Source organism: Eurosta solidaginis, chromosome 5 (assembly GCF_040869045.1).
Source record: "Eurosta solidaginis isolate ZX-2024a chromosome 5, ASM4086904v1, whole genome shotgun sequence".
Taxonomy (NCBI): Eukaryota; Metazoa; Arthropoda; class Insecta; order Diptera; family Tephritidae; genus Eurosta; species Eurosta solidaginis.
The window spans coordinates 126502130-126516821 of NC_090323.1; the positions used below are offsets into that span (position 1 = coordinate 126502130).

Consider the following 14692-nt stretch of genomic DNA (forward strand, 5'->3'; position numbering starts at 1 on the left):
CTGTCAAATTTTGTATGAAAAATCATTTACAGAATTTGTATAAATTTACGCACACATTTCATTGTGTAAGCGCGGTAAACTCAAAGGAATGCAACCTTTCAGACATTACAGCAGGCATTTTTATCAGAACTCTCCAACATTAGCAAGTCATTTACAAGTATATCTTAGTAAAAACGTTTTAGTTTTGACTTTTCACTTAATCTTGGCATTTTTTAATTTGTATAACAATCAAAAAATTTGTTTGGCAATAATACAGCTGATAAACAATTAAGTTTATCAAGAATATGACTAGGTGCGTTCATATAACAGCATGTGTAAATTGATATAATTTTACACCTTATAAGTTTATAAGCTTTCATGAGTCCCCCTTCTATTTTGCAGTATTCGTCGGCTCTCTAAAGTGTATCGTTTTCTTTCTCTCATTTTTTTATCTAAAACTTTCGCGTCTGCAAAGTCAGCTCTGTGGTTATTTGTTATTGCATGCTGCGCTAATGCTGTGCTTTGTTTTTGTTTCCGTATATCGGCTTCATGTTCAGATAGTCGCGTACCTTAAGCTCGTTTGGCCGTCCCGATATACACTTTGTTGCATTTTTCTTCGTCGTTTCCTTTGCATTGTATTTGATACACTACGTTGCTTTGTTGTTGGAGATCTACAGGGCTTTTTGTTTTTGTAAAGCAAGTCGCCAAAGTGCAATTTGATTTAAAAGGCAATGCCTTGTTTGATGTTTTTATAAGATCTCGCGAGTTATGTATAATGCCAATAACCCACCAATTACCAATAATTCGTCAACTTATGTAAGCGCAGACTCAGCACAAAACGACATAGACAAATTCATATTAAGCATAACAAAATAAATAAAAGTAACTTCCGGCCCAATATAAAATTATAGTCATTGCAAAGTTTAAGTAAACAATTCAAGTTAAATAGTAGTAAGCATTTTCACCATTGCACATTTACGCTTTCTTTTAATTTGGAATAAAGAAAAGAATTTAGTTTGGTTTTGGAGTCTCTCGACTTAAAGACTAGTTTCGGTTGTTATTTTATTTAAGCCGTTGCCTTTGGCATTTTTTAAAAAATCCGCTTGCCGCGAACACGACGAAATTCGCGCGAAGTTTTCTGTAAGCCTAGGAATATATGTGACACTGAAGTATTGCTTTGTTTGGTTGTTGTTGTCTGGGTGTGTTTTTTGAAGTCTATTATTTTTGATGTCCATTTCTTTTTGCTTGATTAGGCTTGATATCAAATAGTCGGGGTAATTATTCTTTCTAAGTGTCATTTTGATTGTTCTTATATTAGCGCCGTGAAATGTTTGATGGCTGATTGTCAATATTTTTCATATGAAGTTCTTGGCAGTATTTATTTTATATTTTAAGGGTTGCAATGAAAAATAATTTATTAGGTGCCCAGAAGCAGTTGGTTTGGAATACCACTCTAATATTAAAACGTTGTTATTTCTATATATCCGGGTGTCTAAGAAAGGATACTGCCGTTTTCTTCTTTTTCTATGGTAAATTTCAATTTTTTTGTGGTATTTCTTCAATGTACTTAAAATTATATTTGTGTCTTTTCTTTTGATTATGGCGAATATGTCATCAACGTATTTTATAAGGAACTTTATTTGTATGTTGTGTTGTTTTTGGAGTTCTGTGAAAGTGTAGTTAAGTAAGTCCATGACTATATCTGCGATGGTTGGAGAGAGGGGGTTGCCCATCGGCATTCCATGTGTTTGCGTGTATATTCTGTCGTTGTAGGTGAAATAGTTGTGGTCTTTGAGACAACGCGACTATCTGAACATGAAGCCGATATACGAAAACAAAAACAAAGCACAGCATTAGCGCAGCATGCAATAACAAATAATCAAAGAGCTGACTTTGCAGGCGCGAAAGTGTTAGATAAAGAAATGAGAGAAAGAAAACGATTCACTTTAGAGAGCCTACGAATACTACAAAATAAAGAACAGACAATGAACAGGAAGGAAGATACTGACAATATTGCCGCAGCTTATGTATTAGGTTTATAGTGTTTAATGTGACAAAATGTACCACAAATTGATGGTACCGATTTTCTATGTAATTAATGGTGTAATTTCTGTAACTTTTATTTATTTGTAGTTTTGTCTACCGCCACATCTAAAGTAAGTTGATTTTCAGAAGTATGTTGTAATTGTTCAATCTGTTTCACTGTGTTTTGTCTGTGGATATATGTATGTATATTCATAAGCATTTAAAAAATTTATTATTGTAACTTTTTGCATTTCTTGTTGTTTTTATTTTATACAAAAATAAATAGAATATTACGCCTCTGATGATGCCAAGGAAATTTGACGAAACGTTGGGCCGTAAGGTGGAATAAACCTTATTTTTATTCGCATTATAACGAAATAGATCAGAATAGCTTCAAGGAAACTTAATATCCACATATGACATACTGATCGGAAGAAAATCATTCAATAGATGCAGAACCCAGCAAGATTGCAGGTATTATCGAAGGCGTTTTTTGGTTACCTAACAGAAGTACGTTTGAGAGTGAACCGCGGGACGTCCTTGGACGTGAACAGCAGGGAGCCACAAAGGTTTTATAGAAATTTAGGGGGCGACGAACGTTGGGTTCTAACCCAGAACATCCCAAACGATGCAACCATTTTTTACATGTGACACACTGACAAGAGTATGACCGTCTAAAATAAATCCTTCTCCGACATATGTAGCAGAACCACAGCCTGGGACCGGGGTTAGGGTCAATACCTTCCCGGAGCAGGAGGGTATGGAGCAGTCCAGCTGCAAGGAGTTGCTCCGAGGATGACAATTTGTGGGAGGGACGCAACAAATTAAATGGGGTTACACTGAAATGACAGCCCTTGGTCGGGAAAAAAAAATCCCGAGTCACTCCGGTACGAAGAACCGGCTGCTGTGGGAAGCGATTGCTTCTAATGAAATGCCATAGATCGTGATGGGAACTGAAATCGCCTAAGATAATGCGATTATCGCCAGCGCGTAGTGTTCTGATATTAGGGCAATAGGTGGCAGGAGGGATGTAGATGTTGATTTCTAGGTTTGCATCGCCTGACCGGACAGATAAGCCGCGACGTTCTAAGACACCGTCCCTGAGGCCGATATCGGGATCAAATATATTATATTGCACTGAGTGGTGTATGATAAACGACAGACCGCCTCCATTTCCGCTATCGCGATCTTTTCTGTGGACATTATACCCAGAACAGGTATGCAGAGCATATCTTGCTGTTAGAGTTGTCTCTTGAATCGCAGCAATGCGGATGTTATGCCGCTTCATGAAATCTACTATCTCCGTGATCTTCCCAGTTAATCCATTACAGTTTAACTGCAGAATTCTAAAGTGCAGTGGGGGAGACGTCGTCACTCTAGGGGTAAGTGACGGGTGACTACGCTTGAGTTGAGGGAGGCCAGGACGCAATTGCTGTTGTGGCCCTGGGACTGGACGTCCTTGGGTAAGCATTGGGGTACCCGGTGTAGTTGGGTTTGCGGCCTGGCAACATGGCACAATGAAGCCCGTCGGGGAGTTGCCGTCGCCAGAACATCTAGGAAAGTGGCACCGTCCAAGGCAGGAGCTGCATTTGGCGGATGACGCAAACATATATATTCTGTGCCGGCAAACGGTGCAAAAGGTGGTAGGGACTAAGAGTCTGTTTCTCTGTCCTACACGATTGCTGCCGGAAAAGAGGGGAGAAGAAGACGGGGACGGATGCTGATGCTCGACATTTCCACCGACTCTACTACGGAGTAATGAGTGGGAGCGGCTGTATTAGCTGGTGGCGCGAGCAGCAGCGGGTTCTTGTTGTGGCTTGCTGAGCAGCAGAGCTGCTGGAAGGTAGTGTGGGCGCTGAGGCGTAGACTACGGGACGCCCTTTCGCGTGAACAGCAAGGAGCCACAAAAGATTTATAAAAGTTACGCGGACGTCAGGTTTTGGGATCAAGCCCAGAACAACCTGTCCGATGCAACCATCCCTTACACGAGACACACTGAACAGAGTATGACCGTCCTAAAAAGATTCTTTTCCGGCAGATGCAGCAAAACCATTTCACAGGACCGGGGTCAGGAGACGGACCCGGATTGGATTCGATACCTTCCCGGAGCAAGAGAATATGAAGCAGTCCCGCTGCAAGGAGCTGCTGGGAGGATGACAATTTGTGGGAGGGACGCAACAAATTAAATGGGGTTACACTGAAATGACCGTCCTTGGACGGGAAATGACAGTCCTATGGCTCGGTCGGCCCTGTTCTGGGTATAATGTCCACAGAAAAGATCGCGACAGCGGAAATGGAGGCGGCCTGGCATTTATCATACACCCCTCTGTGCAATATCATATATTTGATCCCGACATCGACCGCAGGGACAGTGTCTTAGAACGTCAAGGATTATCTGTCCGGTCGGGCGATGCAAACCTAGAAATCACCAACATCTACATCCCTCCTGCCACCTGTTGCCCCAGTGGATACCGCCCTAATATCAGCGCCGTACTCACTAGCAACAATCGCATTATCTTAGGTGATTTCAATGCCCATCACGATCTTTGGCATTCAAACTTGCGGGTGGACAGTAGGGGTGAGATGTTGGCGGATCAAATAGAAGAAACGACGTTCTGCACAATAAACGGAGACGTATGGTAGGAAGCTGTCACAGTTCGCCGGATATTTTAATCGTGAGCGCAGAACTCGTAAACTGTGCCAACTGGCAGCCGATGGTAACATTGGCATCCGACCACCTGCTTATACTTATTTCGCTCGAGCATTCCGCCGACTTCATCGTCGGAGAAAAACGCACTTTCATTAACTTTAAAAAAAGGAAAGTGGGACGAATACAAATCCTTTACAGGCAACCGCTTTGCTGCCCTCCCTATCCCAACTGATGCCCACTGTTAAGTACCTTCGGTTTACCTGGTTGCGTTCTTCGTGCAAACGCCATGGGGCGTTCCCTGCTCGGATATAGGTGTCTTGAAGGGCGCCGCCTCCAAATCGTCGCTATGGTATATATTGTCACTAAATTTAAAAGAGGTGTCGTGGTGGCCGTCTCCGCCACACCTTCACTTCCATTAAAAAGACTCAAACCGAATTTATTTCTCTTTTTAAAAGAATTACTTTATTTTAATTTCTTAGAAATACAAAAAACACGTCGTTCATGAAAAAGCCTGAAATTATTGTGCCAGTGTCTAAATTATTGTGCCAGTCTCTAATTTCTATTCAGTGACGTGGGCCTTAGTTGTATTTGACAGGCGCGTGCAGGTGGCAACCACTTAAGGCCCAACCACATTATACCGCCAAGGGAAGCGTGCTTTCCGCAAGGTCATTGAATCCACCCCGACTCGCTTCATTCCCGCCGGTAGAATTCCCGAAATTCGGCCCCACTTCCCGGCGGAGGGCGCAAGTTTAGCGAGAGAACGTGACCTTATAAGGCAGCTCGATCCCGGCGACCTCCAAATAAGGGATATAAACCAACGCATCAGATTGCTTGTGGATGAACACAAGCGGGCGAAATGGGAGGAGCACCTAAGCGGTTGTAACCTCTCTGCCGGTGTAGGTAAACTTTGGTCCACCGTAAAGTCCCTATCGAATCCGTCTAGGCACAATGACAAAGTTTCCATCGCCCTTGGCGATAAATTTCTGTCAGATGCGAAAAAATGCGCGAGCGCTTTCTGCCGATAATATATAATGCATTCTACGGTCGACAAAGATAGACGGAGGGCCAACAGACACGTACATAAACATAAATTCAGCGCGCCACCAATTACCATCACCGCCACAGAGGTTGAGGATGCCATCGGTCAATCTAAACTATCCAAAGCAGTGGGCCCAGACAGCATAGCCATGCCGATGCTTAAAAGCCTAGGGAAAGAGGATTTCAAATATTTAGCACATGTCTTCAACCTGTCTCTTTCAACCTTTGTCATACCCGAAAAATGGAAAATGGCTAAGGTGGTCCCGCTACTAAAGCCTGGAAACCAGCTAACATAGGAGAGTCATAGCCCCCGATATCTCTCCTATCGCCAGTAGCCAAGACGCTTGAAGCCATTTTGCTCCCCTACTTCAAAGCAAATTTGCAGCTAGCCTGCCATGGCTTCAGAAAACACCATAGCACCACCACCGCGCTAAATGCCATCAGCACCCAGATAAATTGCGGTTTAAATCAAAACCCCCACGATAGAACAGTACTCGTAGCGCTAGACCTATTAAAAGCTTTTGATACGGTCAACCAAGGCACGTTACTGCAAGATCTGGAAGGGTCAACCCTTCCCCCATGTCTTAAAATGTGGACCGCAAATTATCTGGGTGGTCGGCAGGCATCGGTGCAATTTAGAAATGAAACATCAAAACCAAGAAGAATTAAACAGGGGGTGCCACAGGGTGGTGTCCTATCCCCACTTTTGTTTAATTTCAACATATCTAAGCTACCTTCACCACCAGAGGGAGTTACTATCGTTTCCTACGCCGATGACTGCACAATAATGGCCACAGGCCCAGCCCAGAAGATCGATGAGCTTTGCAACAGAATAAACGGTTACCTCCCTGATCACTCCAGATTTTTAGCCTCGCGAAACCTGGCATTATCACCGACTAAATCCTCCGCGACCTTATTTACAACATGGACGTCCCAAATGTCGACCACAACCACGTCGATGGCACTACCCTACCGACTGTCCTACACCCCAAAATCTTGGGTGTGACGTTTGATCAGGATCTACCTTTTGATGAGCACGCAGCCGCAATTGTACCGAAAATCCAGAGCCGTAATAAAATCCTCAAATCCCTTGCTGGCAGTACTTAGGGAAAAGACAAAGAAACGCTCATTACCACTTACAAAGCATATGGTCAGCCTACGCGTCCCCTATCACAATCAGATGTCTTTTGGCTCATCAATCAGATGTCTTTTGGGATGCTCAGGTTTCTGGGTATTCAACAGGAACTGTTTGGTTAGCATCTCATTTCTCTCCATGGGAAGTATTAACGCCTCATTATATAGATGGCGTTCTGGGGACATAAGAAGACAGCCCGTGGCGGTTCTAAGCGCAGTATTTTGGCAGGCCTGTAGCTTCTTCCCGTGGGTAGTCTTTAGGCTTTGTGACCATATCGGGCACGCTTAGCATGCAATCGGCTGGCCAATTGCTTTGTAAGTGGTAATGAGCGTTTCTTTATCCTTTCCCCAAGTACTGCCAGCAAGAGATTTGAGGATTTTATTACGGCTCTGAATTTTCGATACAATTGCGGCTGCAAGCTCACCAAAATGTAGATGCTAATCAAACATCACACCCAAGATTTTGGGGTGTAAGACAGTCGGTAGCGTAGCGCCATTGACGTGGATGTTCGAAATGGTCGACATTTGGGACGTCCATGTTGTAAATAAGGTCGCCGATGATTTAGTCGGTGATAATGTTAGGTTTCGCGAGGTGAAAAAACTGGAGATCAGGGAGGTAGCCGCTTATTTTGTTGCAAAGCTCACCGATCTGTGGGCCTGGGCCTGTGGCCATTATTGTGCAGTCATCGGCGTAGGAAACGATAGTAACTCCTTCTGGTGGCGAACGTAGCTTTGATATGTAGAAGTTAAACAAAAGTGGAGATAGGACACCATCATGTGGCACCCCTTGTTTAATTCTTCTTGGTTTTGATGTTGCATTTCTAAATTGCACCGATGCCTGCCGGCCACCCAGATAATTTGCGGCCCACCTTTTAAGACTTGGGGGAAGGGTAGCCCCTTCCAGGTCTTGCAGTAACGTGCCATGGTTGACCGTATCAAAAGCTTTTGATAGGTCTAGCGCAACGGTTACCATTCTACGGTGGGGGTTTTGATTTAAACCGAAATTTATCTAGGTGCTAATGGCATTTAGCGCGGTGGTTGTGCTATGAAATTTTCTAAAGCCATGCTGATGACAGAGTAGCAAAATGGCTTCAAGCGTCTTGCCTACTGCCGATAGGAGAGATATCGGGCGATATGACTCTCCTATGTTAGCTGGTTTCCCAGGCTTTAGTAGCGGGACCACCTTGGCCATTTTCCATTTTTCGGGAATGACAAAGGTGGAAAGGGACAGGTTGAAGACATGTGCTAAATATTTGAAACCCTCTTTTCCTAGGCTTTTAAGCATCGGCATGGCTATGCCGTCTGGGCCCACTGCTTTGGATAGTTTAGATTGACCGATGGCATCCTCAACCTCTTTGGCGGTGATGGTAACTGGGGACGCGCTGAATATATGTTTATGGGCCCTCCGTCTAACTTTGTCAACCGTTGAATGCATTATATATTGTCGGCAAAAAGCAGCACTCGCGCATTTTTTCGCATCCGACAGCACTTTATCGCCAAAGGCGATGGAAATTTTGTCATTGTGATTGGACAGATTCAATAGGAACTTTACGGTGGACCAAAACTTATCCACACCGGCAGAGAGGTTACAACTACTTAGATAATCGTCCCATTTCGCCCGCTTGTGTTCATCCACAAGCAATCTGATGCGTTGGTTTATACACCTTATTTGAGGGTCTCCGGGATCGAGCTGTCTTATAAGGTCACGTTCTCTCGCGAAATTTGCGGCCTCCGCCGGAAAAGGAGGCCAAATTTCGGGAATTCTTCCTGCGGGAATAAAGCGAGCTGAGGCGGATTCAATGACCTTGCGGAAAGCACGTTACCTTTGGCGAGCATCAGTCGGGATAGGGAGAGCAGCAAAGCGGCTGTCTGCAAAGGATTTGTACTCATCCCACTTTCCTTTTTTAAAGTTTATGAAAGTATGTTTTACGTACGTACTTAATTGGCGCTTAACCGTCTAAACGGGTATGGCCGTCCAACAAGGCGCGCCAGTCGCTCCTTCGCTCCGCCAACCGGCGCCAATTGGTCACACCAAGGGAGTTTAAATCGTTTTCCACCTGGTCCTTCCAACGGAGTGGGGGCCGCCCTCTACCTCTGCTTCCATAGGCGGGTTCCGATAGAAACACTTTCTCGGCCGGATCATCATCATTCATTCGCATAACATGGCCTAGCCAGCGCAGACGCTGCGTTTTAATTCGCTGGACTATGTTGATGTCTGCGTATAGCTCGTACAGCTCATCATTAAGTCTTCTTCGGTACTCGCCATCGCCAACGCGTAGAGGTCCATAAATCTTTCGAAAAACTTTTCTCTCGAACACTCTCAAAGGCGCTTCATCTGCTATTGTCATGGTCCATGCTTCTGCCCCACATAGCAGGACGGGTACGATAAGTGACTTGTAGAGTATGATTTTCGTTCGCCGAGAGAGGACTTTACTTTTCAATTGCTTACCTAGTCCAAAGTAGCATTTATTGGCAAGATTGATTCTTCGCTGGATTTCAGTGTTGATGTTGTTGCTAGTGTTGATGCTGGTTCCCAAATAAACGAAGTCTTTTACTATTTCGAAATTATGGCTGCCAACAGTAGCTGCCAAGGCGCGTATGCGCTGACTCTTTGCTGGATGACAGCAGGTACTTCGTTTTGTCCTCATTCAGCATCAAAACAATCTTTACCGCTTCTTTTTCCAGTTTGGAGTAAGCAGACCTAACAGCACGGGTGTTTAGGCCGATGATATCAATGTCATCAGCATATGCCAGTAATTGCACGCACAAAGTCGGCGGTAGGCTCGGGCGAAATAAGTATTGGCAGGTGGTCGGATGCCAATGTTACCATCGGTTGCCAGTTGACGCAGTTTACGAGCCCTGCGCTAACGATTTATATATCTGGCGAACTATGACAGCTTCCTACCACACAAATACTAACTCTTCTCTATTAGATTTATTTTTTGTCAATGATCTTCATAAAGTGATTCACTACACGCAACTATCCGCCTCCTGCTTCTCAAAACACGACCTGATATTCCTAAACTACAACTTCCAAACATCATGTAGGCCAAGTTCGTTCGCGTATCGCGATTACAGAAGTATAGATTATTATTCTCTTGCTGAGTCCGTTAAGTCGGTTGAATGGAGCTTGATTCGTACGTTAACGTCGGTTGATGGCCAGACCAATTTTCTGCAGGATAACATAAATAAGTTATTCGATGATCACGTTCCACTAAAAATAAAAACACCTAAATACAAGAATAGCCCTTGGTTCAATGCTACATTAAAACACCTTATCCACCTTCGTAACCAAGCCTACTCATGGTGGAAAAGGTACAAAACAGTCGAAGCGCATAGCTGCTTTAAAACAGCTCGACTTACTGCAAACAAAGCCATAAGGCTGGCTAAGGCAAATTATTTTAAGTATAAGTTTTGTTCTGCTTTGAATACAAAAGAAAAGTGGAACAAAATGAAACAAATAGGAATTGGTAAGTCCAAAAGTGACCTGTCTCATCCCGCTGATGTCGACATCAACGAAATAAATAATACTTTTGTAAGACTACCAAACTCAGCCGCAATGTGTGTATTGATAACTACTCCGTGCGTGTTAATGTTGACACTAGCCCTTTGTTTGTGTCGATAATTGTGATGTTGTCCAAGCCATACTATCTGTGAAGTCTAACGCAATGGGGCTTGATGGTATATGTTCAAAGTTTTTTAAAGTCATTCTTCCCAAAATCCTTCCCCACATTACTTACTTGGTCAACTCAATTTTGACGACCGGTGTCTTCCCAATATACTGGAAAGCTGCAAAAGTTATTCCAATCCGTAAAAAAAATAATGAGTATCGACCAATAGCCATACTCCTTTTCCTCTCTAAGGTCGTTGAACGTATTCTACATGGGCAAATCGTATCATATGTACATGAATACAAGCTCCTGTCAGACAGTCAGTCCGGTTTCAGGTCAAAGAGGAGCTGTACAACGGCACTATTATCTGTGACAGAAGCAATTCGTGAGCGAGTGGATGAAAGTTACATTGCCTTCTTAGCACTTCTTGACCACTCTAAAGCTTTTGATTCTGTAGACCACACTCTGCTCTGTAGGAAGCTGGTAAACTTATTTAACTTCTCTGGTCATGCAGTTGCCCTTATAAGATCATATCTTGGCGATAGGACTCAAGCAGTATGTATAGATGGTGAAAAGTCTGACTTCCTACATGTCTTAAGAGGCGTCCCTCAAGGCTCTATCCTGGGTCCTCTGTTATTTGTTCTGTATATCAATGACTTACCCGATGTCCTTAAGTATTGTAATGTTCATATCTACGCTGATGATGTGCAGTGGTTTACGTGTTGTCCTCGTGATCAAACTAGCTTGTGCATAAGTAACTTAAACCACGATTTGAATCAAATATTTTCATGGGCTAATATGAATGGCGTATGTATAAACCCGAATAAGTCAAAATGTATTGTTATTCATAAAAGGTCTTTTCCCACTAATGATTTAGAGAATGTAGTGTTCGACAATTCCGTTATAGAATACGTAGATACGGCGAAAAACTTAGGTGTAATTTTTAACAAAACATTGAAATGGAAAGACCATATTTTTAGAACGGTTGGAAAAGTGTATGGAATGCTTCGTACACTATGGTTAACACAGTATTTCACGCCTTTGCACATAAGACTACTTCTGGCTAAAGCGTACTTAATACCTACGCTACTCCATGGTTGTGTGATTTACTCAAACTTTGACTATCTGTGCAAGAACAAACTAAATGTTGTTTACAACAACATTGCTAGATATGTTTATGGGTTGAAAAGACTTGACCACGTATCACAACATACTGAAAGGTTGCTAAACATTTCTTTCGAAAATCTTTTAAGTCAAAACACTGTCCTTCCTCCATAAATTGATACACACGAAGGAACCTGACTATATCGTAAGCTTATTTTTCTGCAATCATCAAGATCGGTGCTTCTTCTTAAGCACATTAGATACCGCACGCTAACCTCTGAGCGCCAATTCTTTGTTACTGCAATACGTCTTTGGAACTCCCTACCTACAAGTCTTCGACTCTTAAGTAATGCTCTGCACTTCACAAAAGAGCTAACATCATTTTTTAACGACTCTTAAACTGGATCTCAAATTTTTGTTGTTAAAATGTTCATTTCTAAGTCCTTTTCCTTTCTCTGTGTCTTCTTCCTTTATTTGTTAAATACTATTCGATCTATAACCAGCCAAAGGTTATCATCACTACAGCTGTCTTTTAATATTTATTAATTACTTTTCTTTAGTTTTAAGATTTACATTTACATACATAAATATTTCACTATTATCCGTTATATTTGATTTAATTTGATTAATCTAATTTATTATTATTATAAATGTTCAATTTTCATAGCTCACGCTATTCGTGGCTAGCACTGTTAAATAATTTGTCAAAATTGTTGTGCTAGGAACAAAGTTTCAAATAAATACATACATACATACGAGTGGGGGCGTCTCCGTTTATTGTGCAGAACGTTGTTTCTTCTATTTGATCCGCCAACATCTCTCCCCTGCTGTCCGCCTGCAAGAGTGAATGCCATAGATCGTGATGGGCATTGAAATCGCCTAAGATAATGCCATTATCGCCAGTGAGTAAGCGCTGATATTGGGGCGGTATCCACTGGGGCAGCTGGTGGCAAGAGGGATGTAGATGTTGATGATTTCTAGGTTTACATCGCCTGACCGGACAGATATGCCGTGACGTTCTAAGACATTGTATCTGCGGCCGATGTCGGGATCAAATATATGATATTGCACTGAGTGGTGTATAAACGCGCGACCGCCTCCATTTCCGCTCTCGCGATCTTCTCTGTGGACATTATACCCAGAACAGGTCTGCAGAGCATACCTTGCTGTGAGTTTCGTCTCTTGAATCGCAGCAATGCGGATGTTGTGCCGCTTCATGGAATCGACTATCTCCATGATCTTCCCAGTTAATCCATTACAGTTTTACTGCAGAATTCTGAAGTGCAGGGGGGGAGACGTCGTCACTCTAGGAGTAAATGGCGGGTGACAACGCCTGAGTTGGGAAAGGCTAGGACGAAATTGCTGTTGTGGCCTGGTACTGGACGTCCCTGGGTAAGCATTGTGATATCCGGTGTATTTGGGTTTGCGGCCTGGGTTTCCGTTGCGGAAACCAGAACATCTAGGAAAGTGGCACCGTCCAAGGCAGGAGCTGCGTTGATTCTTTTCCGGCAAACGTAGCAAAACCATTTCTCAGGACCGGGGTCAAGAGACGGACCCGGATTGGGTTCGATACTTTCCCGGAGCAGGAGAGTATGGCGCAGTCCCGCTGCAAGGAGCTGCTGGGAGGATGACAATTTGTTGGCAGGACACAACAAATTAAACGGGGTTACACTGAAATGACAGTCCTTGGTCGGGAAAATCCCGAGTCGCTCCGGTACATTGAACCGATGCCTTGGGAAGCGTCAAGCGAACCCTCCTGAATGTCACCAAGAAGAGCTCGGGCAAAGGTAAAGTCATATCGTCCCGAAGCATGGAGGAATTGAGAGAAGATCCCAATCTCTCAACTGCCGAGGGATGATATCCTCAGGCAGATAGTTTTTGAGAAAAGGTATAAAGTAGAATTGGGAGACAAGGGTACATGGAAGGGAAGCAGAATTCAGAGCATTCAGAAGCGACATAAAATAGTATGGTACACCGATGGCTGGAAGACACCACAGGGGATTGGATCTGGAGTCTTTGGACACAGAGCCAAGATATCAATACCCCTGAGAGCATACCCGAGCATTTTTCAAGCGGAAGTATTCGCCATAAGCCAGTGCGCTGACCTGGAACTTCAGCGCGAATACTCCAATGAAACAATCGCCATACTCAGCGACAGGCAGGCCGCCCTCAAGACGATCTCGGCGTGTGAAATAAAATCAGCCCATGTCCTTGAGCGTGTTGAAAAGCTTAATCAACTAGGAGCACACAACGAACTACTGTTCGCCTGGGTTCCTGGCCACAGGTCAGTTGAGGGTAATGAGCAGGCGGATAGTCTGGCCAGAGAGGCAGCAACGACACGACCCATTGGTCCCGAGCCGTTCCTGCCAGTAGGCCCGCAGGAAATTAGGGGACATTTATTAGTAGAAGAGAGGGAACAGAGAAGGTTTAATTTGGCCATATAAATCGTTCGAAATAGTCGGGCTAGCACTTTAATGATGCTGTGTTACCGGAGCGTACCGGATCTGTATCCGGCAAAGGACCATCACATCGATAACACTCCCCAAAGCCTTCGGGGAGAAACCTTGTCGCAACAAAAACAACAACAGGGAAAAGAGGGAAGAAAACTGGCGCAATATGCCAGGCCTGAGACAATCTAAGTTACACTTAGCGGGTAACAGCACAACTCGACTATCAATGCCCCATAGGCCTCTCGAAAGATAACCTAAGAATTCCAACAGCTATTCTTACAGGACACTGTAGACTGAACAGCCACATGCAGAAGCTGGGCATACTATCGAACAACACATGCCGATTTTGTGATCGATCAGCAGAGACGGTGAATCATATCCTCCTGGAGTGTGACGCAATCTCAATACGCAGGGCTAAGTTTATGGGCTCACCATGGCCAGAGCAATCTCACATTAAATCCCTCAAGCCAGGTGAACTGCTAGGGTTCATCAGAGATGTCGGCTTGGATGAGATGCTGTGAAGAAGCTGAGGGCACAATAGAGCAATGGTCGCAGTGCGATCCTCAATTAATTACCTATCTATCTACCTCCTGGGCTTAGAAAGCCTATGAACATAAGCTTGAAATTAGGGGGTGGCCTTTTGAAACTTTTTTTCGTATGATGACAAACCGAATCTAGAGTATATACTGGTTGGTACTTAC

At 43.7% G+C, this 14692-nt stretch overlaps 1 protein-coding gene across 2 annotated transcripts in view; it reads right to left on the reverse strand.

The window, feature by feature from the left end:
- The window catches only part of akirin, a 281083-nt gene that overhangs the window by 136932 nt on the left and 129459 nt on the right, over positions 1 to 14692 (reverse strand). The gene's annotated exons all lie outside the window — the stretch shown is intronic.